A 24,709-nucleotide genomic window follows, 5' to 3' on the forward strand; every position below is an offset into this window, starting at 1 on the left:
TACAAACGTAATCATATAAAACCAAACCCCAATAAAATTCAATTGTATGTATTTCACCTTAACAACCGGGAGGCAAGAAAGAAGTCTGGAATGGTACGATCTTGAACAACTGTCCCTATCTATCCTATAAGGACATCCGTCTCGATAGAACCTTAACATGTAAGAAACATACCGAGAAAACATAAGCTAAAATAGGAGCACGTAATGGCATACTGACCAAACTGACATCTGCAAAGTGAGGCACCAACTCGAACGTATTCCGTTCCACAGCATTCGCCACCTGCTTTCTGTTGCTGGATATGGTGGATACCTGCAGGAAGATAAGTGGCAGCCTGAACTCTTTTAGAATGGACCATTATATATCGGGTATTGCCTCACCAAACGTCGGAAAATCATTCCTGAGTTTGAAAGAAAGAAACGGGTGAATGACAAGCGATACCTGCTACACAGCTATCAAACCATGCCCAAAAAGCTTAAATCTAGACGAAGTTTCATAAACTCAGAACAACCAAATGAAACCCCCATAAAATCATTATAGCATGAAGAATATCCGGAAGGCCTGATCACAGACGAAGCAACCTATTTTTTTAAATTATGTACTCTACTTTTTTCAGTTGTTACGTATTTTATGATATAGTTTGTACACTAATAAATAATAAGATATGTGACTTGTTAAAGCAGTTTGAATATTTTATAGCCAACTAGCTGATGCCATAAATCATTATGGGTCCCACACAGGCCAGGTTACAGTCATCAAAACACAGGCCCAACAGCACAAAACAGCAACAGCAGTGCATTCATTTTCTTACCTCACCCCGGCACCCATTTACTAAAATGATCAAATGAACGTAGTTTCTGAAAAAGACGTACTTTTTAAATTATCAGATACTTTATGTTTGAGTATTTGAGTAATTTCGGGTTTCATAAGCATGAAATAAAAACGTCTGATGATGAGCAAAATATGTTCGGAACGCATAGTAATATATTAAATTTAAAAATAGATACTGGTAGCAGAACAAAACAATTGCCAAAAATGTATAACCCTGTGCTGTCTGTAATAATGTACTTTTCTTTGCTGCCGGTTTCGGTTCTGAACCATCACCAACGTCAGGAAAATTATTACAGATGTGTCAAATGTGTCTGCTTTGAAAGAAGTTATCACAACAAACGATGATTGCCAAGATAATATAAAATCGAAAATTGTAACAAAATAAAAATATGATGGCACATTGACACAATGGCAACAATTGGTCCTTGTGTCAATGTGCCATCATATTTTTATTTTGTTACAATTTTCGATTTTATATTATCTTGGCAATTATGGTTTGCTGTGATAACTTATTTCAAAGCATGTATGAAATAAGTTTCCTGCCGTTGATGATGGATCAGATCCACAACCAGTAGAAAAATGAAATCACATCATTATAGACAGCACAGTGTTACGCATTTTTTTTTTTTTTTTTTAATTTGGACATGCTGTTGACATCGCCTGAGAAAGATGTGCAACACAACTGATCTGGTTATTGCGTTACTCGCTGTTATCAAACAGCGATCGGCCGAAAAAACTTAAAAAGACACCTCCTGGCAATATGTGAATAGAGCGGAAGCCCAGGCGGTCGTAAGCTGTTGGGGAACAGTTTGACCATGGGAAGATGTTTCCCTGGCGGTGAATCGTTCTTGTGGAGTGGTGCGGACGCGGTCCGCAGGTGAGGGGGGCTGGCGCCAGCTGCTGGCTGCGCCGCTGGTAATGAAACCTGATAACCCCCTCCCCCTCACGTCACCGAGGACTCGCTATCGATCCCGGCAGCGGAGCCAGGCCCGGGTGGGCTCAGGCAGCTGTGTGGGACCGCTGTGCCCGCCGCGTCTTACACGCTTGTCACTGCCGCTCCAGCTCAAGACTCCCATATGTCGCTCATACTCGGCAGATATTGGTGACTCACAAAAATAGTCGCAAAAAGAGTTTTGCGTTAAATTCCTTGTGAACACTACAGCATCGCCGGCGGACCTGGCAGTACGGAAGTACGACCGTATGGCGTTCTTGTTGTTGTGGTCTTCAGTCTTGAGACTGGTTTGATGCAGCTCTCCATGCTATTCTATCCTGTGCAAGCTTCTTCATCTCCCAGTACCTACTGCAACCTACATCCTTCTGAATCTGCTTGGTGTATTCATCTCTTGGTCTTCCTCTACGATTTTCACCCTCCACGCTGCCCTCCAATACTAAATTGGTGATCCCTCGATGCCTCAGAACATGACCTACCAAGCGATCCCTTCTTCTTGTCAAGTTGTGCCACAAACTCAAAAATGGTTCAAATGGCTCTGAGCACTATGGGACTCAACTGCTGTGGTCATCAGTCCCCTAGAACTTAGAACTACTTAAACCTAACTAACCTAAGGACGGCACACACATCCATGCCCGAGGCAGGATTCGAACCTGCGACCGTGGCAGTCGCACAGTTCCGGACTGCGCGCCTAGAACCGCGAGACCACCGCGGCCGGCGCCACAAACTCCTCTTCTCCTCAATTCTATTAAATACCTTCTCATTAGTTTTGTGATCTACCCATCTAATCTTCAGCATTCTTCTGTAGCACCACATTTCCAAAACTTTCTATTTCAAGTGGCTCTGAGCACTATGGGACTTAACATCTGAGGTCACCAGTCCCCTAGAACTTACAACTACTTAAACCTAACTAACCTAAGGACTTCACACATATACATTCCCGAGGCAGGATTCGAACCAGCGACCGCAGCGGTCGCGCTGTTCCGGAGTGTAGCGCCTACTGTGCGGCTCATTAGTTATGTGATCTACCCATCTAATCTTCATCATTCTTCTGTAGCACCACATTTCGAAAGCTTCTATTTTCTTCTTGTCCAAACTATTTATCGTCCATGTTTCACTTCCATACATGGCTACACTCCATACAAATGCTTTCAGAAACAGCTTCCTGACACTTAAATCTATACTCTGTGTTAACAAATTTCTCTTCTTCAGAAACGCTTTCCTTGCCATATCCAGTCTACATTTTATATTCTCTCTACTTCGACCATCATCAGTTATTTTACTCCCCAAATAGCAATGTCTCATTTCCTAATCTAATTCTCTCAGCATCACCCGACTTAATTCGACTACATTCCATTATCCTCGTTTTGCTTTTGTTGATGTTCATCTTATATCCTGCTTTCAAGACACTGCCCATTCCGTTTAACTGCTCTTCCAGGTCCTTTGCTGTCTCTGACAGAATTACAATGTCATCGGCGAACCTTAAAGTTTTTATATCTTCTCCATGGATTTTAATACCTTCTCCGAATTTTTCTTTTGTTTTCGCTCAATATACAGATTGAATAATATCGAGGAGAGGCTACAACCCTGTCTCACCCCCTTCCCAACCGCTGCTTCCCTTTCAAGCCCCTCTACTCTTATAACTGCCACCTGGTTTCTGTACAAATTGTAAATAGCCTTTCGCTTCCTGTATTTTATCCCTGCCACCTTCAGAATTTGAAAGAGAGTATTCCAGTCAACATTATCAAAAGCTTGCGCTGAAGTCTACAAATGCTAGAAACGTGGGTTTGCCTTTTCTTAATATAGCTTCTAAGATAGGTAGTAGGGTCACCATTGTCTCACGAGTTCCACGTATGGGGTATCAAACGAATTTTGTGACTGGACTGAGGATTTGTAGGTGATGAGGATATAGCAAGTTATCTTGAATGGAGATCCATCGACAGAAGTAGAAGTCACTTGAGGCATGCCCCAGCGAAGTGTATTAGGACCTAACTGATCGTGTCGTATGCTAATGACATAGCAGACAAAAGCTACAAAAATATTCAGTCAGATCTTGATAGGATTTCAAAACTGCGCAGAGATTTGCAACTTGGCTTAAATATTCAGAAATGTAAATTTGTGCACTTCACAAAATGCTGAAAGATACACTACAGCAGTGTCCTTTGGCTACCGTATCACTAAGTTGTAACTGGGATCAATCGACTCGTACAAATACCAGAGCGTAACAAATAGACTGTGTATGAAATGGAATGATCATATAGTCTTGGTCGTATATAAAGGTCTTATTATTACGGCGTCTGTTCCGTGAGGGATGTAAACATTTCTGCAGCAACAGACGTCTGTGACGCTCTGCAGCTGTTGTAGTATTACGTAAATTTGTTGCAGTTGCGAATATTTTTACGTCAGTGGTATTATATATAGAAATCACAACCTATTAATGAAAGATGAAAATTTGTGCCGCACCGGGACTCAACCCAGATTTCCCGCTTATCGCAAGCCGTCGCCTTAACTATCTTTCTTATCTTTTTATCAAACACGCCCCCCCCCTTTCTTTTGTACCTACCTTTTCCACTTCGGGTGTTGGCTCCTAACAACCATACTACCCCCAAAACATATGTAAATATGTAAATTACAAACGGAAATAATATCTAATGCCACCGCTTCCTTCACCATAAAAGCTAACTAGGACGGATGTCTGTCAGCAGTTCAGGCTCCGCCCACTAACAACAAAAATGAAACACGGTTCCAATCGTAAAGGATACAATTTTCTTTATTTTTTCATTTGCTTTTTACTTCTACAGCAGCCAGACGGTGGCTGTACAGATCGTCCTCTCTTTCATCAACGGTTGATCACCGTATCGTCAGCCCATCCTGTGCTATATCTTCAATCTCTTCTCACACCCCAATGCTCTGGATGGTGCGTTAACGACGACCCAAAGTAATTCGTGAACAACAAAAGATACGACGCCTTGCGCCGTAATACCGTGGGGTTGCTCCCTGAATAGTGCCAAAAAGCTAAACAACCATCTCGGCTATTCGTGCGTTCTTTCAGGACCAATCCTAATCTCTATGTGGCATAACGTCTACGCCGCCATTATTCGTATCTTACCTAGATACCCGTAACAGGGTTATGAGACAAATATGTTCAACGTTAGTATTAACGTCGCTTTGCCCGTCTAGGCTGTAATGCTTATTATTACACACATTTATTACACGCAAGTTTATAACCCGTGAGATTCCAGGTAAGCTGTGTGCAATGGAGTCGTAGACACTAGTATATGGAAATTTAGGTCGATCCTGGAAGTGTGCACGGATAGCCGAGATGACCCTTACGGGAAAGTTGAAATTAATGATTTTTATTTCCCCGACTGACATACCGCAAGTGTCCTGTATCAAACTGTTCTTCTCGACGTTCCCTCCATCAGTGTGGTACGGCGTAAACGGTTATCGTTTACACCCATGTATGTGAAACTTCCTCGCAAATTAAAAGTGTGTGCCGGACCGAGACTCGAACTCGGGACCTTTGCCTTTCGCGGGCAAGTGCTGTACCGTCTGAGCTACCCAAGCACGACTCACGACCTGTCTTAACAGCTTCAAGGTCCCGAGTTCGAGTCTCGGTCCGGCACCCAGTTTTAATCTGCCAGGAAGTTTAATATCAGCGCACGCTTCGCTGCAGAGTGAAAATCTCATTCTGGACCGAATGTATGTGTTTCTGTACGTGGCGCAGGGAAAAACCGGATTTCGTCAGATCGAACAACTGGCAGGAGTAATCAACTATCAGAAAATAAATAAATTCAGAATTTCTCTATCGGCTTCAGTTTCCATGTGATATCGGTGTGTGTTTTTTTTACGCGTATATGAGCCTATGTATTTAGCATCACATGTCTGGCAAAAGGAGAATAAAAGACTCTGTCAGTACACAAATTAGTCAAAGAAACAAGCGAGATAAGAACAAAAGAAAAGTGAATAAACATACGTAATAATTTTTTCTTCCCAGTTTCCCTGTGATACCTTGTCTCAGGAACGTCTTTTCGTACGGGCCAGCAATAGTCGGAGAGCATTGCAGTAAATTGGGATATTGCTCAATTTCCTTTGTGTCAGAGGCGATTCCAGCCATTTGTGACACATGTAAAGAACAGTCTGTTGTGTGATTCGTTGGTTTCCTACAAGTCATGGGGGCACCAACGGACGTGTGGCGCGATCCTTTTAACCAGCATGTCAAGAGTGCAACAGATGTCAAACAGCATATGCGGGGGGGGGCCATTTTTAGTCTCAGCCGCCAACCTTGCACTCGAAATAAAGTTCGTAGCATCTCTTTTATAAGAAGATTAAGTTTTCGTTTTTGCAATTTCAAAGTTAATTTTCCACAGATACAACAAAAGAATTTGTGTTATTTGTACTGGTAAGAGGCATTTCTTGTTCTGCATTCACGCAAAGCACAAACCTTCATGATCCTACAGCAAGTCGCTTCACAAGGTCGGAGCTCTTCTCATAATGAAACTAATACAACAAACAGAAAGCTATGCGAGGCAACGCGAGCAAGACCCGTCGGCCTCCTTCTTATCCCAGCCGTGAATATCGGAACTGAGGATCATGTATGGAATTCCTTGTATATAGAAAGGAAAATGTGGTAAGGTCTTACGGGACCAATCAGCTGAGGTCATCGGTCCGTAAGCTTATGCACTACTTAATCTAAACACGCGGCCCTTGTATATATTTCGATTGTTTACCAACAGTCACATCCAAAATAAATAAATAAAAGCAAATTAAATAAGACATACCAAATTAAGCAGTGTGAGCATTTTCAAGTTATTTTGTAGACAGAGGATGCCGTATCACAAAATCTGAGCCTCATAAGCAAAAACGGATTTTATTTTCGAATTCAGTAATCGCGAATTACCTCAAAACATCATTCACGTTCTTTGCGACAAAAATGCTCTTGATCACAATCATTCGCAACACAGCAGGAATTTTGGAGAATGCGCCTCAACCATTTATTCGACGATGATGAATTTGTAGCAATGTTGTTGTGATTTTTCCATTACCATAGCCTGCAGTCAGTGATCTGCCGCTTAGATTAAAAGTTCAGTTCATGCTCTCCGTACATTATCAAAGATTAAAACACATGACGTTTAGATTTCATCAGTAAAACAATTGAACTTTATAGTACCAAATGTCGACGACTTTGCTACAGTGCTGCTCCGTAGTGTAGCTTGTTAGACATATATTGACGAATTAATGGTTTTACAGTACTTCTGGTGTAGTGGATTTAATAGTCTAGCTTTACCCAGTAGAAATACAGAAAAATAGCGTTTGAAGCAATCAACAGTGGATAGGGTTTTAAAATTTACTTACCTTTGACTGCTTAGCTTAAACAATAATACTGAACTAATCAAACTAGGAACTGCGGTTTTTAGTATACGAACTGGAACATGTGGTTAAAAACGCACACTTTTGCGCTCTCGTCACTGGTTGACTGCAGCTTGATGGATGTATCTCCACAACGGTACTTTGGCGATCTGTGGCTATCTAGCGAATTTTTCTAGATTCCACGTCGCCTACTTAATCTGACTTATTTGTCAGTATTTTTGCACACCTGTGCAATTGATAAAAATGGCCCAAAAATCGTACATTTGAAGTGTAGGCATAATTGCAAAGATCATGACTTGAAAGAAGAACGAACGCCCCATTTATAAAGTATCAGTAAATTCCCAAACGTATGATTACTTTACAAATGCGTTAATGTATTGCATCTACGTCTGTGATCTGCAAGCCATCTTGCGGTTTGTGGGGGAGGGCATTTGAAGTTAAGCGCGTAAGGGAAGAAAAAGTTTAGGACAGGCTTGAAATTATGCTTAAAGTTTGTTGGAAGTCGTTAAATGCTCTCATTATGAAACATTGGATGAGTATAGTGTAGCTAATGTACGCTTCGTTTTGAGCAAAAGCTACTTTTTCACGCAGTGTTTGTGACTTCATATCTCTGGAACTACGTGTCGTGCTAAGACACAATTTTGGTATACGTGGACACTGCCGGCAAACTTTGTTGCCAATAGAGTCGATATTGAAGAAATAATAAATCAGAACGTTACGTCTGATGCTGAAGTTTTAGTGCACGAACAGTAAAAATGTAGCAGACGATAACCTCTTTTTCTTTCATCATGTTGTGATGAGTTTTAAGCACGAAAATGTTCGGTAGTAAAGGTTGTAAAGTCTGTGTAAAGTTCGATTGTACGTCGGTAAGCGCTCTCATTGAGAAATGCTGGATGAACAGGAGTCCGGGTATTCGTCCGCCGTCTGTTAACGGTAGCTCAAGACAAATCCACAGTTTCTAGCTGTAATACTCGTCGTACTCTGAGCCGTCAGATATACAATCTACAACTGGTATCTGGCTCCAGGATAGCTGCAGAAATGTTGCTGTTTGTAATATGCCAACGCAGAATCCCCAGGTTCTTTGGACATGAAAGTGATTGTCTCTCGAACCAGTCGTCCTTAGTTTTCTATTCCGCCATCTTCCAAGAAGTCTTTAGCCTTCAGTTATCTTAATAAAGTTTCCTGATGAAACCCAAACGTTCAACCGTGTGAGGAAGGATTTAAGAAATACCACATGCGTCCCTCAACACATCTGAATCGAAATGAAGATTTCTTGTGCTTATTTTCAGTCTCATATTGTGTTGGAGCTCATTCGAAGCCTGACAATATCCTGCGCTAAAAATACTCTCACTCCCGTTTCTCTACCGTAATTAAACTGAAGCATTTTAGAGGTGACCGTCGATTTCAACTTCCCGATATTCTTGCTCTTTCTTTATTAAGTCACTGATTGTACTGTAATTTCACTAGTTCCACGAAAATGTCTCTGGTTTCGGACCGCTGTGGGTAGGGACTCTGTAGCATTATGAATGCGACAAAGGAGCCAGCTGCTGTGTCGATACAGGAACATCTGGCAGTTTACCGTTGTATCCGTAATGAGAGCTGTGCGGCTGTGGGCTTTGACTGTCCCACGATAGTGTGTGTGTGTGGGGGGAGGGGGGGGGGGGGGGCGACGAGATCTTTGATCCTGCCGTTAGAATGTAACGTAGCCGTCTGCTCGTATAAGAACATCAAAATGCTGTGGATAGTCCACAAACTTTGCAGGTGCGCGCTGTAACATCGCCTGCGCAACTTCACTGAAAGCAGCAGAAGGGCTCGCCGTCTCATAGCATAGGTGCCAGTGTAGAATTACAAGTCACAGAGGGCTATAAACAGGTTTCTAGCCGCAGCGTTCGCTCCTGCCTAGACCAGTCCTCGAGCACACGTGTTCCAGAGAGTTCACATCGTAAGGTGTAGATGTGTACAGGTAGATAGAATTCCCGTCTCACATCGATAGCTGTTGCTTTGGTGGAATTCTGACACAATTCTTCACGCAATATCTCTCTGGGGTAGAAACCTAAACACATTCTCAGTTCGAAAGTTATGGTAGTTCTGAAACAAGCTTTGCCATAGGAATCAGCATGAGTCTCGAAATAATGGGCTATGTGAAACGTGTCGCGCTCTTCATTCACACGCGGTATTTGTGGCTGGTTCGGTGTTTCTATGCTTTCCAAAAGTTTTAGATTCAGTGTTACATCGACGCCTTGTAAAGAAAATTCTTTTGTGTTCGATTTCTAACCAAGCTTGCGACTGGATCGAAAATTTCCGGAGAGGTAGGACGCAGCACGCTATCCCGGATGGAGAGTCTTCTACAGACAACGGGGTAATATTCTGGTCTGTCCCAGGAGAGTGTAGGGCCGATGCTGTTCGTTTTGAATTAGCGGGTAGTGTTGCTTTGCATATCATACTTTTCGTTGGTGTTGCAGTTACCGGAAGGAAATTCTACTTGCTAAGGTAGGGCAGTGGTTAACACACTGAACTCGCATTCAGACGACGACGTTTAAAATCCGTGTACGGCCGTCCGCTTTAGGTTTTTCGTGATGTAACTAAAATGTTTAAGGCAAATGCCGGGATGGCTCCCTTGCAAGGGGACGGCCGTTTTCTTTCTCCATTCGTTAACTGGAGCCAGTGCTGCGTCTCTAATGACCTCGTTGTGGACGGGACGTTAAATACTAAACTTTTTTTCCTCCTTTCCATTCGGTGAATAATGCGGTAAGATTCAGTTGGAACTCGACAAAATTTTGCCTACCGTAAAGACTGGCAGCTGACTCTCACGGTGAAGAAATGCACATTGCTGCTTTCTAGATACTTAAACACGTGGTATTCTTTGACTATAGGATTAGTTAGTCATATGGTTCAAATATTTAGGAGTAACAATAAGAAGTGGAGTGACCGCACAGGCTCCGTTCTAGGTCTAGCAAGAGTCAGGTTGCGGTTAGTTGATAGGATACTGGGGAACAGCAGTGTGTTTACCAACAGGAAACATGGAGCCTGTGCGGATAAGGGCGGAATGGTCACATCGCTCGTCTGTATAACAGAAATGTTGAAAAATCTTAACTGGTAGAATGCCGCTGAATATATTGTAAGCACCTGCTTATAAAACTAGCACAAATCACGAATATTCTTCTGCCCGCAGAACTCGTACATATGTAGGCAGGTAAATACCACTTTTTAAAGATACTCTCTGCTACGCACTTCGTGGTTATGCCTATTGAATAAATGAAGACATAAACTGAAATTGTAGAAGTTCCTATACGGCGCACACAGGATTACCGTCAAAGTCCCATTTGCTACCCAAAGAACGTGTCATGGGGTTACTGTATCGCAGAAGAAAGAGACGAGCTATAAGAGAATGATGTGATTTGTACCACTCGGGTGGCACTTGTATTCTTCCTAACTGTGGTTCAACGACATACAGGAAAACAAAGTGTACTTTTTGATTCTGGCATTTCTATACAAGTCGCCAGGTGATTCTAAACACGAAATGACAAGTTTCATAGAAGGAGAGGGAAATATTTCATCGTACCAACGTAGATACTCACGAATCTTGTAATTATTTTTTGAACGCATCAAATGTGTTACAACTGCTGGCGCTAGTTGTGTTACAAGACTCCCGTTTGAAATAGATAGTGCAACGTAGAAGATGAGAAACGAGTTTCGTGCTGTTATTAAAGACGGACGCTTGAAAGATTCGACAGCTACGCAGATCGAAACCTAACGGGGCTAAGCTCGCGTGGACCCTGCACTGCTCGTTGAGAGTATTCACTTGTGGATTAATGAGTTCAAAGGTGGTTATGACGTCACTCAAGGTGAATCTCGCACCGGCTGGCGCTTAAACGTTACAGTTGAATAAATTCATGGTATGGTAATGGAAGAGTGCTGGATAAATATACGCCACATAGCTGATATTGTAGGCATCTCAACTCAACGAGCGCTCTACATTCTTCGGAACGAAGAAAGAAAGCAAAAAATGTTTACACTAAATATGCTGGATGTCGCGATTCCTAACGTTTGACCATAAAGGGATGCAGAGGAATTTTCAACGTTGAATGTGGCAGTCCTCAAACACAATCGTAGATTCGTGGCTACTTCCACTGTGGGAATAAAGCCTTATCTTAGACTTCATATCTAATGTGCTGAACAAACCTGATGTCAGTAGAGCTATGTGGTCGTCAAGGAACATAATGTTGAGATTTTTTTTAACAATTACTCTTTTTTGCTTATCTAAATATTCTAATATTTATGTGTCAAATGAATCTTTTCGACCGTGACTTTATTAACACTACATAAAAATGGTACATGATATTTCTATGATTGTTTCGTCCTTTTGTGATTACATAATACCTAATTGTAGCCAAAAATGCTATATTTTATTTCCAGTGTATCTTACTAGATATAGAATTGTTCAAATTATTGACCGGAAATTTTTATCAAATAATTAAAGTACTATGGAGTGGTATAAGACTGGGTTGCAAAAATAAGAACCCTAAACTAAATTGCATTGCTTTCGAAAATGATATGGCCCTGTTTGCTGAAACAATGGAAGAATTAATTACTAAAGATGAAAACATAAGGTTGCAAGACAAATCTACACAAAAGTCCAAACCCTGCATCTCGGAAGAAGAGAGGAAAAGATCAGGAAGAATGAAGAAATACTGGGCCCTAAGAAAAGAACAACGTGCAAAGAAATGATTGATCTTGCGTACCGCAAAGAGGGTGAAACGAAAGAAGAAGAAGAAGACTATGGAGAAAGGTGGACTATTTATCCAGCTACATAATATTACTAGTAAAACAGAAGAAATAGCACAGTCACCGACATTCAATATCAGTATTAAATTTCCACAAATTAATTCGTACAAAATGCTACTGAAGTGTTCCCCGTAGCTAAATGGTTCTCAAGATCGTTTGGATGCGCCATTGTGAAAGTTGATCTCGTGACAAAATGTGTATTTTCACGTAATATGAGACTAATACTCCCTATCGACTAACTTTTAAATTTCGACAAATAGGACGTCTGTCGAACACTCGCAAGACGTGTTGCGTCGTTACTGTCATGGTAACAACGAATATCGCCACACCGAGAAAAAAAAAAATAAATAAAAACGTGTCCGTTGTTGGGTAACTCTGGATAATGTTGAGATGTTGAAATTTAAGAGGCGACGATCGCAATTTTCGCAGGTTACACGCACACTGCAACTTGGTGGCTGCGGTGAATGTAAGAGATTGTAATGCCTCCGCTCCAGGAATCCCCCGCTAGGAATGCAAAGCTACAGTGTGGTTCATGACTTTACCGATAATCAAAATAGCTTACTTTCTACATCTCTTGATGAACAGTATGCCATTTGCAGATCTCTTAACCCCATGTACCTCCTCACGAACATCTATGTACTTCAGTATTTAGGAAATGATGAAAATTAATATTCAGATAGGAGACTAAAAAAGATCAGTATTTTCGACTATATTATGTTACAGCAATATCTTAAACTTGGAGCCCATGGCACTGTGAAAGTAACTCATGTGTGAAATTTGTAGATATGTTGTAGCTTTGAAGGTACGAGGGACATTTCAGAAATAATGCACAGGTTGGTTTTACTGCATTATTTGATGCAACAGCAGTGAAAATTACGTCAAATGTAGCTGGGACCTTAAGGAGGAGGCATGTCTTTTTGTTTTTTCGCTGTGTACTCCAACATAAAATTGGGGAGAGATAGAAATGGACCCTGCAGGATTCTCGGGTACTGTGACTGTTGAAGACCAGAGGTCGTACATCAAGGTCGAAACTTTACGCGGCGAAAAGCCGACAGAAATCCGCAGTGTGTTAAGTGAAGTTTATGGTGAGCTTACATTCGACTGTAGTACAGTTTCATGTTGGGTTAGTTCTTTCCGTGGTGGATGTATGACCAGAGACGATAATCCAAGACACGGAAGGCCAAAAACGACAACAGATAAGAAAAGTGTGAAACACATGGCAGGGAGGTCGCAGTGCGACTAATGGGGAACTCTCTGAAGCCACGGGAATTCCCCCAGCTTCAGTATTACGTATTCTGACAATTGATTTGAAGAAGAAAAAAAATTCTGGGAGATGGGTCCCACACTGTTTGACTGCTGAAGAGAACCAGAAACGCGTGGATTTTGCGATCTTGGCCAAACAACAATTCGACCATGAAGGCCAAGGATTCTTGCGCCGATTTGTCGCCTTTGATGAAACGTGGATTAGAGAAACGTGGATTAGAGACCTGAGCTGAAATCACATCCAAAAAAATTTCGACGCGTTCAATCAAAGCTCAAGCAAATGATGATTTTTTGCAAGGAACCATCATGGCAGGTAGAGTTCCATGTGGAACAAGTGTCACAATAGTGTATTATCGTAACTTCATGCAAAACCTGCGCAGAAAAGTGCACGAACCCGACCGCAGTTGCTAGAGACTGGGCTACTCATTCTCCACAACGATGCTCGCTCATGTGTCGGCAGTCTTGTAGCCCAAATACTGCGCTAATACGGATGGGAAGTGTTGCCCTATCCTCCCTACAACCCGGACATGAGTCCGCCGGATTTCGACTTTTTCCCGAAGTTGAAAAAACCTATGCGTGGACGCCTTTATCTTTCTCTGGAAGAACTCTCTGCCACCGGTACCAGAACCATTCGACAGACGAATAGAAGTGGCGTCCTGGATCGAATAATAGAGCTTCTGAGACGTTGGGATTCAGTCATAGAGGAGCAGGGATACTATACAGAAGTACGCTAAAGAAATACTGAAAAAAATAAACGTGTAAGTAAAAAAAATAGTGAGCGTTATTTATGAAATGTCCCTCGTCACGGCTTGCTGTATTAACTGTGGAGGGTATCAGTCCCGCGCTGCCTGGGTTCTTTCCCGTGCGAGCGGTCATGGTAGCAATAAAGTGAATTGCTTCTTTTAATAGTGATAAAATAGGTATAATAGTGATAAAAATATAGGCATAATAGTGGTGAAATAGGCATAAACTGCCCCAGCCAGATTAGATTATCTTCTTGACAAAGTGAGTCTAATCCAGTGAATCGTGACATTTTTTATTTATATGGATACTGGATAACTTGCAACTACCAGGTAGCGTAATAACTGTCAGAACTGAGTATCCTTTAAAGGGGGGTGGGCAGTGGGACGGGGTTGGGTGGAGGACAAGGCGGGGCACGCCAGGGTGGACGTGTATACAGTACGTGGCTGCCGGAAGCCTGGTAATAAGCAGGGCGCGGCGCGGGGCAAACTGCTGGTCAAATATTTGTGCTGATAGCCGTGTGTGCCGAGGCGCCAGATTGGCCCGCTCGCTCTTTTTATTGGCTCCGCCGCACGTCGGGCCCCGGTAAAGTGTAATTTATCGCCCAACGACAAGTGGACGGAGAAAAGGCGCAGGCGCCCTCGTTGCTAACACGTTTCCTCTGCCTGTCGCGCTGCTGAAGCTGAGGTGGAAGGCAGTGAGTAACGAAGTGTTTACTAATTGTGTCTGTTCGGTTGACATGTTTTCCCGCCAGCCTTTTCTCTTGCATTTCACTGTTCTGATATACAGGGTGTACATAAAGTCCGGAAACACTTTCAGTTATTTATTACACAAGAATATAACATTGTATAGGTTCGCCGATGATATTGTAACTCTGTCAGAGACAGCAAAGGACTTGGAAGAGCAGTTGAACGGAATGGACAGTGTTTTGAAAGGAGGGTATAGGATGAACATCAACAAAAGCAAAACGAGGATAATGGAATGTAGTCGAATTAAGTCGGGGGTTGCTGAGGGAATTAGATTAGGAAATGAGACACTTAGAGTAGTAAAGGAGTTTTGCTATTTGGGGAGCAAAATAACTGATGATGGTCGAAGTAGAGACGATATAAAATGTAGACTGACAATGGCAAGGAAAGCGTTTCTGAAGAAGAGAAATTTGTTAACATCGTGTATAGATTTAAGTGTCAAGAAGTCGTTTCTGGAAGTATTTGTATGGAGTGTAGCCATGTATGGAAGTGAAACATGGACGATAAATAGTTTGGACAAGAATAGAATAGAAGCTTTCGAAATGTGGTGCTACAGAAGAATGCTGAAGATTAGACGGGTAGATCACATAACTAATGAGGAGGTATTGAATAGAATTGGGGAGAAGAGGAGATTGTGGCACAACTTGACTAGAAGGGATCGGTTGGTAGGACATGTCATCACTAATTTAGTACTGGAGGGCAGCGTGGAGGGTAAAAATCGTAGAGGGAGACCAAGAAATGAATACACTAAGCAGATTCAGAGGGATGTAGGCTGAAGTAGGTACTGGGAGATGATGAAGCTTGCACAGGATAGAGTAGCATGGAGAGCTGCATCAAACCAGTCTCAGGACTGAAGACCACAACAACAACAACAACAACATATATATGTCATTTCGAAGAGACCATGAAAGTCTTCCTTCTTTTTCATGTATACCGCCACAGAGTAGTTTAGTAATTTGCCGATAGACAGAGTTAGTCGCGAACATGGCGAGTGCTGGTGCCGAGCGAGATTTCTCTGTGTTTGAGTCCGGCAGCTGTTTCATGAAATAGCCTCCCCGATCACCAGATCTCACGCTGTGTGACTTTTTCCTGTGGGGACATATTCAATATTTGGTGTGCGTACCGCGTCTACCACGTAATGTTGCAGAGCTCCGGAAGAGAATGCGGGAAGCGTCTGCCACAGTCGACGATGCCATTCAAACTGGGACGGGTATGGCAAGAATTCGATTATCATATTGACGTCTGCCGGTCACTCATGGTTCGCATATCGAATGTTCGGGGGAAAAAAAACTTTCGGGGTCTCTCTTCAAAACGCAATATATATTATATCTGTACAATGTTTAGTTCTTGTGCAATAAATAATTGAAAGTTTTTGCAGACTTTATATACACATTGTATACAACGCAAGGAAACAAGAGCGGAAACAAACGCGATGGCACTAAGGCTGCCAGTATACGATCAACACCGACTCAAAGGAAGGCCTCGGCGCTTGTTGGTGACGTCACGTCAGCTAGGCACGGCGAACGCCACGTCTGCTGCAGGCATACTCATAATGACTGTGTCTCCCTCTCTGACACAGGAAAATGTCAAACTATTGGCGGTAGTTGACCAACACACATTGTTCTGAGAGATTTCTGCAATCAATTAATTGTGCAATTCATTACACTTCTTAACAAATAGTGTATTCCTGAACTTAGCCGGCCAGGGTGGCCGAGCGGTTCTAGGCGCTACAGTCTGGAACCGCGCGGCCGCCGGTTGCAGGTTCGAATCCTGCCTCGGGCATGGATGTGTGTGGTGTCCTTAGGTTAGTTAGGTTTAAGTAGTTCTAGGTTCTAGGGGACTTATTACCTCAGCAGTTAATCCCTTAGTGCTGATTTGAACCATTTGAACTCCTGAACTTAAATTTCCACCTGTTGTAAGGATTGACATGCAAAAACAACTTCATGGGCCAGCAGCAGCAGAATTCATGCTTCTTTACCTTATTTGTAGATCTGAGGAAGTTACGTTTGTACTGGGTTGCTTTTACAAGAAACTGTGAACATATTGGTCCTCTTCTTTAGGTGTCTTGGTTGACTATGGGGTGAGTAGCACTGAATGTTAATGAAATATCTTGCGATTGTACACGTTGGGGGAGGGGGTGGGGGACAGAAGAAGAGGCAAAAGAGAGATACTTGTTTCATCAAATAAATTTTTTTTATATCTTATAAGTTTCTCCTTTCAGTTGCAAGAGGGGAATATTTATCGTTTCTAATGTGCATGTTTAAACAAGTTTAAGCTCAGTAGTATTTTCGATGTATGAAACTATTTTGTTTCCTGTTTAGAATTCCTTTCGTTGAAAACGACTGTAATCTCATGACTGGCAACAGTTGGACATTTACACATGTAAATTAGTTCACATTTCCAGTGACGATGTCAAACGAAAATAAATAAATAAAAGAAACGAGTTAAATGTAAGGGTGTTGGGGTAAGTTTCGATAACAAAATGGATCAAGTAAATATAGTTACTTGAATGTAAAATTTCCGAAGCTTGCAATGGGGCAAAGCATCTTCTCATATTGAACTACTTTTGTTTCGACAGGATTGAGTAATACAGAACTATGATCTTCATTTGTAGCTTTACGATAGTAAGAAAATCTTTCATCTAAATAAAACTGCCGAATCTAAAACAATACCAAACATTTTGTCCAAAAATAAGATATTTATAGAGATAAGCACGCGCAGGGGTTTCTGCCTGCAACTGACGTGGCGTTCGCCGTGCCTAGCTGACGTGACGTCACCAACAAGCGCCGAGGCCTTCCTTTGAGTCGGTGTTGATATGACGCGCAACCTGTACTGAGACCATACGCGTTTCACTTCATTTTAAGGCATCTCAGTGGTCGCTGTAACAATGTGATTGTTCTTACAATTCCGTTCGCCAAGCTCATAAACACTTCTCGTGTTTGAAATTACAACTACTAGAACTGTAAGAAAAAGCTCGTTGTTACAGTGACGAGGCAGGTGCTTTAAAATAAACCCGTATGGTCCAAATAAGACTTTTATTACTGTCGCAAAAGACGCTGTATTTCCTCTATTATTTGTACGTATAAAAGCGACTACGAAAAAGGAGGCCCAAAAACAAAAAAGACGCAGTTTACACATGTTAACTGCGCACTATCTTAGTGAGCCCTAAATGAAGTTGTAGAGCTGGCGTGTATATTTTCCAGTGCTTATTGTTGAAGCAGTGCTTTGTTTCCCAAGTACTAGCAGTATAGGCTGGTGAACATCTCAGGACAGTATAAATTCGTTAGCGTAACATTTGTCAAAACGTAAATGTTTATAGTAATAGCTGTACAAATAGTATAGCGTCATAACAGTGTAATGAGTTTAATTTATTCTAAATACTCCTTCCTAACCAGTTTTGTAAAGAAAAATTGTATAGTTTTGTCGGAAATGGATTACATACACCGCCAAACCAATGCAGGTGATATTTGGTCACTGGGACACCCAGCAGAAACGTATAATTTTAAAAGAATGATCTACGCAAACTAATGTAATAAATTATGGGGGCACATTCGCGTACTGCAGGAGGGCGACGGCTAAACTACTGGCCGGCCGCGGTGGTCTCGCGGTTCTAGGCGCGCAGTCCGGAACCGTGCGACTGCTACGGTCGCAGGTTCGAATCCTGCCGCGGGCATGGATGTGTGTGTTGTCCTTAGGTTAGTTAGGTTTAATTAGTTCTAAGTTCTAAGGGACTGATAACCACAGCAGTTGAGTCCCATAGTACTCCGAGCCATTTGAGAGCTAAACTACTGTCAGGAAATGTGAATTTCGTAAGACTGTCGTAGATCACAATCAGTTCCACTGTAAAGTGGTTAAATTTAAGTTCGGCTGCATTTTTAGTATTATACAGAGCAAAAATGTGCTTATTGCTTCGGTGGGAATTTTCGGACGGTAGCATAAAAATGACGCAGTGCAGTGCTCTCACAATCCGACGAATGTTCCTACAGTGGTGGCGCAGTGGTTAACTGCTGAATCCCCCAGCCGTATCCCTGCCGCCCCCCCCCCCCCCTCCCCCTCCGCCCTCCACATGCAGAAGAAACGGATTTCAAATCCGAATCCGGCCATCAGTTTCCTTAGCATTATCCTAACACGATTCCTTTAAAAGAGATAACCAATTTCCTACACCACGATTTGTTCTATGCAATAACCGGCCGTCGAGGGAATGGGAATCCCTAATGCCACACCCCTCCCTGCGACCTTACTCTCGGCAGCGGTCCGCTTGCACTGCCTGCTAACAGTTTACTCTCTGAGACACACTAAACGCTTGTTGGTATGACGGTATTTCCATATACGTTGTCGCTGCACGCAGCCATTGAGAAAAGCATTTCACTTAGGGCAACAGTAACAGCTATAATCTCACAAAAGCCTCATCAGGCATACAACCAAAGTTGCGATAATTGTGACGATTATGCTGATTGTATTACCAGATTCGTCACTTCACGAAGACAATAAATTGCAGTAGATAGAAAATCTTATATTAACAAAGGGATAGGAAGAAAGAATGATAGAGCTGTTCCTCCGATGAAGGCGAATATCAACTACAGGCGCTGATTACTGCCCCTGGCGGGCTTTTTTTCATTCTTTTCTTTTTTCCACGCTAATGAAAACTGTGGCGCTCTTTTTCTTTCGCTAGAAATGAAGGCACTGTTTCCGCATTGTTTCGCACAGCGACAACGAATGCCAGGTAACAGCGCTAATGAGTAGTCGGATGTAGAAACGTAAATGTAGAATATAAATTGTAATCAGCAGTGCCTGTCTGATGTGTATCGCCGCTTATTAGCAGGTGTCACGCTTCATCTGGGTGTGAAGTTGCAACCAGTTGGTGTTGCCTGCGATAAGCGCACGTAACGAAACGAGAAGAGCGGGGAGGCGGGTGTCTGATTCCTGCTGATAGGCGGAAGCTATAATTTGGCCTGTGTGAGAGGTTCTGCCCGCGCCACGCCGGTTTCTATGTCACTGCAAGGCTCCTATTCAGGACAGCGGCTGACAAATCGGGCGTTGTCCTGGTATTCATTTTGCAGTTTTCTACTAGTGACATACTGTTTCTGGAAGCTGGGTGTAGATACGTCGCGTATCTACAACGCGATATTATAAACGTCTCTGCGGCGACGTCTCTTCATAGCTCTATAGACGGATATTGTTTTCGCTTGAAGCCGGGTTGCACTTCGCAGTTGAGAGCTTTCGACTGTAGGAGTGTGTTAGTAGTAAAGAATTACTGGTGGCATCTTTTCACGCATCTCAGTTTTATGATGTCATCTCTTGAACAATGTGTCGTAAATGAGATATGTATGTAGGAACATTCAGCGGCTTATGTGGATACTGACTGCGAAATATATTGCGAAGGAAATTAGCAACAAAAAAGTGATAAATTTAAAAGTCATGCATGATGCGGAATTTTTTTCTGCCATCCCATTGCTTATGATGTCATACCTCCTGAACAGTGATACGTAGATAGTTTTTAACGCCATAGCAGTTGTTGTGGGTATGTGTTTTAAGTTTAGTTGAAATAGGTCCAGTATTTTTGGAGAAATTGTGAAACATACACACACACACACACATATATATATATATATATATATATATACGGATTTATTTTATACATTCGTTCGGTAGTTCTGCGTTAAATTTTGTACAGGCAACAACTGTTGTAAAGCGACTGGCCGGACTTGTATAGTTTTAGTGAACCACTGACAGTCTTGTGCCATTTGTTGCCGTTAACACTGGAAATCTGTACGAAATCCGGAAATAAACTGAACATTTTCTTCCGCCAAGACTGTAAATGTTTTAATATTAATAAATATAAGAATAAAAGTAGATGTGACTTACATTCAGAGTTGCAGAAAAGGAACTGAGGTATACAATAAATATCTTTGACCACGAACCCAGTGATACGCCACGAATCAACTAGATGGTTATCTTCGGATGCAATCTCTCCCCCACTCCCCCCCCCTCTCTCTCTCTCTCTCTCTCTCTCTCTCTCTCTCTCTGTGTGTGTGTGTGTGTGTGTGTGTGTGTGTTTAAAGTGCAACGTTCCACATTATAACACGTGACCAGAATTATGATCAGTATCACGTGCAAATAACTAAACACTTTCGTTTACTTAATCACTGTTGACATACTTCGACTTTAAGCTATTTTCAAGTGCACACATTTTTGTTTACAGCGTGCTTCAACAGTCTTTTATACTAAAAACTGTCTTCCTCATGTGCACAAAATAATGGCCGATATTTATTGCTAAAAGAGCGAATTGAGAATATTTATCGCATGCCAGCAAATGAAATATTTATTACCACGTGATGGATACAAAACGTAATAAAAGGTAGTATATGTTCTAATTAATAAATCACTGGAGTTTATGGAAATGCTCAGGTAGAAACAGCGAGCACGAGCAATTAACTTTACGAAGAGAGGTCGAATTTTTTGCCGTAACGCATGGACAGCAAATCATCGACAACGATGAAGAGGAGAAACAGCTCTAGCGTCGTGTCTTCCTCTGTCTTAGTTAATGTCAGATTTTCTGTCTACTGCAATGTATAGTCTTCGTGACGTGAAGAATCTGGTAATATAATTAACGTATGTCTCATACGTGAATGCATAAACTCACGGCGATATGAATTATATTAATATTTACAGGCTTCCAGGTCTTTAAGTGGAATTTAACCACTTGATGCATTGCATGAGCTGCAAGTCATCGGTTATCTCTCGTGGCAGGAATCCCGGCAACGATGGAGAATTGAGGGAATTCATTAGTGTTGTGTGACCCGCCAATTAAACGGGTATGTGTCAGATCATACAAATCTAAAGATCCGCGATTCAACTCGCCATCAGTTAAAGTGTCTCTCCACCTATTCCTTGCTTGTTTCGCTGAAAGATATTAACATTTATATTAGTAAGTTTTTAGAAAACAGCCACATATCACACTTAAAATTTTTGTTTACCGGTTTCGCTCTTCAAATGAACAAGAGCACCATCGGAATATACTCTGTAAAAGATACAAAATGAGTAACACGGAAAACTTACACTGAGCTTACGTAAAGTACATATTCTACTTCCAGCATGGTGACTTACGTTTAAAGTTCGCCGACAGCACTAAATATTAAACTGGCTGTACTATAGTGCTTAACTCACCTTTAAAGTATGTTTAACGTACGGTAGGGAATGATGATACTGACAGCGTCAAAGATTAAACTGAGTGTACAACAGTATTTGTAAAGGCCGTGGTTCAGAGTATCCACAGATAATTTACAAGTGCAGGTAACGAAATTTACAATTTAATCGCGTCTTTTATTGACCTGTGAATAAACATTTTATATCCATATATACCTGCTTATCTTTCAAAATACATCCGTAAAAATTATATCATCTTTCAAAATACGTTATAAAAAGTACATATTTAAAAATGTCTTTACAAATATACATTCAAAATTATTGCTTTTGTACATATTTCTCGCTACGGTCGCAGGTTCGAATCCTACCTCGGTCATGGATGTGTGTGATGTACTTAGGTTAGTTAGGTTTAATTAGTTCTAAGTTCTAGGGGACTGATGACGTCAGGTGTTAAGTCCCATAGTGCTCAGAGCCATTTTTGAGTTCTTTCAAAACATGTAGCACACGACCTGTATCTGCGGTGTGGATGAATTTCATACGGTCTTGAATCTCACGTTCACCCAAGGCTGTAAGATTCGAATTTAAGTTGCAATGTTCCTTTTAATGTACTTGGAACGCTGTTCGAGTTTGGCCATTGTAAATGCTCTGACAATTTTGGCAATACCTGCTCTTGGTAAATTTATATTTCTATTCACCCATAAAATCAAAACATCCGCATAACATTGAGTTTTGTACTTTAACAGTCTTTTATCTTCTGCTGCCGAACAGTGCCACAGGATACCCTCAGAAGTGGTAGAAACAATATATCCGTGCGTACTGACACAAATCTACGTGATGATGCAGGTACAAACGTCCCGTGGGAAGCATAACATAAGATAGTGGTCACAATAATTTGTTGTTTCAGCAACACTTCTTGTCTTGGGCGGTAGCGCAGTTTTGATCGGCGTGTTCACGCGGAGACTGTGAACGGGAGAAGGGCATGAGCGGCGGCGGCGCATGCGCAGCGCAGGTGGACGACCTGTGCCGCAGACGGCCTCCTGCTCTTTGTTTTGCCACGGAGCAGGTTTGGCCGCGAGGTGGGCGTACCGACGCTGCAGTGCCTGCCGCGGGCTTTAACACGCGCGCCTGCCTCGCTCAAGCACAGTCGCTGCCAAGTCTCATCGAATGAGTCGCCCCAGGCTACGTGACAGACGACGTGTACACGCGTTCCAGTCACTTTAATGTGACCACCGCCTCTGTCAAGGTGCAATAACGACTCGGAGACAGCAGGTGGCCGCAAGGGGGAGGGGTGGGGGGACGTGGAATCAGCAGTACTCGCTTCAGCTACTGAAATTGGAACGTTACAGAGAAGGTTAGCAAGGCCCTTGCCCAAGGATGACACGCAAAGTCGTGAAGCGTTCCACATATTGAACACCCTCATACGAAGATTAGGACACCGTAATGAAGCTGTTGATGTTGCAAGCTGCCTGTGACCCTGCTCGATTTGCCGGCCGCAGTGGTCTCGCGGTTCTAGGCGCTCAGTCCGGAACCGCGCGACTGCTACGGTCGCAGGTTCAAATCCTGCCTCGGGCATGGATGTGTTTGATGTCCTTAGGTTTGTTAGGTTTAATTAGTTTTAAGTTCTAGGCGACTGACGACCAGAGATGTTAAGTCGCATAGTGCTCATAGCCATTTGAACCATTTTCAAAACTGTGTGCCGAACCGAGTCTCGAGCTGGGAACCTTTGCCTTCCGCGGGCAAGTGCTCTGCCAACTGAGAGACCCACACACGACTCACGCCCCGTCCTCACAGCTTTACTTCCGCCAGTATCTCGTCTCCTACCTACCAAACTTTACAGAATCTCTCCTGCGAAACTTGCAGGACTAGCACTCCTGAAAGAGAGGATATTGCGGAGACATGGCTCAGCCACAGCCTAGGGGATATTTCCAGAATGAGATTTTCACTCCTTCTTTCAGGAGTGCTAGCCCTGCAAGGTTCGCAGGAGAGCTTCTGAAAAGTTTGGAAGGTAGGAGACGAATTACTGACGGAAGTAAAGGCGTAAGGACGGGGCGTGAGTCGTGCTTGGGTAGCTCAGTTGGTAGAGCACTTGTCCGCGAAAGGCAAAGGTCCCGAGTTCGAGTTTCGGTCCGGCACACAGTTTTCATCTGCCAGGAAGTTTCTTATTTATACGTCGTTAAGACACGCGCGAAGAAAACCAATATCCTTATAAGCTGTACTACTTATCAACTTAGGTACGACAGGCAATGCCTTCGGGTAATGTACTGGATTCAGATGACCAATAGAAGCAACCTATTCAAAAGAAATCTTCGATCCCGTGGGAAACAGTGCAGTCGTTGTCGTAATGCGGAAGCGGAACGATTTATCCGACGTTCAAATCGGCACTGTCATTGGCTTTCAGGCCAAAGGCGGAATCATTTCCGAAACGGCTAAGTTTGTAAACTGTTCGCGTGACGCCATGAGTAAAGCATGTCGTGCGTGGCAAAATGGCGCTACCCAAAACCAGCGGCGAGACAACTGTGGGGAACCACGGCCATCGATGAGAGTTGATGGACGGCGGCGGAGATGTGCACGGGCAGGTAGAGCAACTGACCTTCCAGATGAACCAAGGAGTTAAAAAAAAATTGTTTCATTGGCTCTAAGCACTTTGGGGCTTACCACCTGAGGTCATCAGTCCCCTACACTTACAACTACTTAAACCCAACCAACCTAAGGACATCACACACATCCATGCCCGAGGCAGGATACGAAACTGCGACCGTAGCAGCAGCGCGATTCAGGACTGATGCGCCTAAAAGCGCTTTTCCCCACGGCCGGCAACCAAGAAGGTTCCAACAGTGTCTCCTCGACGACCGTTCAGCGAGCCTAGCTGCATATGGGCCT

The 24,709-nt window shown here is 42.7% G+C and overlaps 1 protein-coding gene and 1 non-coding gene across 4 annotated transcripts in view; both read left to right on the forward strand.

Moving 5' to 3' along the window:
- The window catches only part of LOC126354993 (zinc finger protein jing), a 625,696-nt gene that overhangs the window by 14,755 nt on the left and 586,232 nt on the right, over nucleotides 1–24,709 (forward strand). The window lies entirely within an intron of this gene.
- On the forward strand, nucleotides 23,131–23,238 carry LOC126357173 (U6 spliceosomal RNA). The gene has a single exon (XR_007566147.1). It is a non-coding gene; the product is annotated as a U6 spliceosomal RNA (small nuclear RNA).

Source organism: Schistocerca gregaria, chromosome 3, assembly GCF_023897955.1.
Source record: "Schistocerca gregaria isolate iqSchGreg1 chromosome 3, iqSchGreg1.2, whole genome shotgun sequence".
Lineage (NCBI taxonomy): Eukaryota > Metazoa > Arthropoda > Insecta > Orthoptera > Acrididae > Schistocerca > Schistocerca gregaria.